Raw genomic sequence first — 1,602 nt, 5'->3', positions numbered from 1 at the left:
CAGTATAATGGCAAAAACGGGGGCACGGCGAGGCTGTGCAGTACATCACGAGTGTACCGCAGGGCCTGCTGACTCAAAGCCACATCGCTGCGCTGTTGCGACGGGGCTGGGGGTCAAAGCGGTGCCATATAGATGGGGCCCGGAAGGAGAAGCGGATGGAGGATTGCCCGGATTCTTTGAAGGGATCGGCTTTGGTGTGCTTTGGTCTGCGCGGGGCTCCATGAGTGAGTGCGACGCAGGAGTATAAGTTGCTTCACAGAACATATTTCCAGGTGGGGGGCGTTGGAGTGAACGTGACCTGACTGGCAGGGGCTGCTCAACCAATAAGAGAGGCTTCCCCCACCATCCAGACTCCCCCCCCCCCCGCTTCTCCTTTGATAAAATCACTCTCCTTCTGTCTCCCCCACACACATTACTTACTCTCTGGTCCAGTGCTCTGTTCCTGCAGGAGCCAGCCAGATGCCTCTGAGAAACCCACAAGCAGGACATGGCACAATAGCTCCCTCATTGTTCCTCAGCTCGGGTATTCAGGGGCAACTGGCTCTGATCCTGGAGGCATATAGGGTCATCATGACTAACCACCATGGATAGCCTCACCCTCTACTAGGCACGATGAACCTAGCACTGCCCCTAGAATGTGGAAATGGATCTGGAAAATTAACTTCCCAGAGGCTTACCGAGGGATATCTAGGGAGTCTATGGCAACGGTGACATGTGTACTTGGGACTTTCCCATATGCTACATGGTGCTATTTCTTTGTTAGCCCCCCCCCCCTCCAATTTAATGCAATGCAGGAATCAAAAAGATACCAGCAATAAAGGTAATAGGCATGCCAGCAACTGGACCCGGCCATACCTGGTGCCTGCTATTCACATTCACTAACTTGGACTCCGGAAAACTGAGGGCAGAACGTGTTAGTCCGCCAGTCCAGCGAGAGCCAAAAGGGACTTCACGTGACTATGTTTGAAGCATCTCGGCATCTCAGACCAGGCCTTCCGCTCTGGAGGTCAAGGTGAAGGTCACTCATTGCTGGACAGACAGACGAAGGGCGCCTGGGAAGATGGGTTTTCTACCAGGCAGAGTGAGTCACTGAGCACCTCTACACCAGCCCCAAATCCTGCATTCAAAACGGGGCGTTCTGCTTCCATTCCAAAGGCAGGATCCCAGCAGACTCCCTTTACACGCGCTTCCCTTTCCCCCTCCCCTCCCGCTCCCCCGATCTGAGTCTTCCCTGTGTTTCATGATCTCGCTCCTCTTCCAGCGGCTTTTCCTTTTTCACGGAGGAAACTCAAGCGGAGCACAAGCGGGTGATGTGAGAGCTCATTATCTCCGATCTATTTCGAAGTGGAATATCGGCCATTGGGTGCAGGAGAGGCCGTGAGTGAGCAATCTCAGGAGCGGGAGAAAAGCTCCGTGTGAAGACCCACGCCCTCTCTTCCCTGCCCAGCTCTGTTCTGGGCGGCAGCCCTGGGTCTGCTCTTCCGCCACACCTTCCGCCGTGACATCACCTTTCATCATCGTGTTCCGCTCTGGATATGCTCCTCCCCCCACCATCCCTTGGTTGCCATAGGGACGGCAAGGAACTATTTTGCATCATCGCGA

This window comes from Heloderma suspectum, chromosome 6 (genome assembly GCF_057233095.1).
Source record: "Heloderma suspectum isolate Gila_16-S chromosome 6, 16-S_ref, whole genome shotgun sequence".
NCBI lineage: Eukaryota > Metazoa > Chordata > Lepidosauria > Squamata > Helodermatidae > Heloderma > Heloderma suspectum.
The sequence above is the reverse complement of the archived record's forward strand: the minus strand, read 5'-3'. Positions refer to the sequence as shown.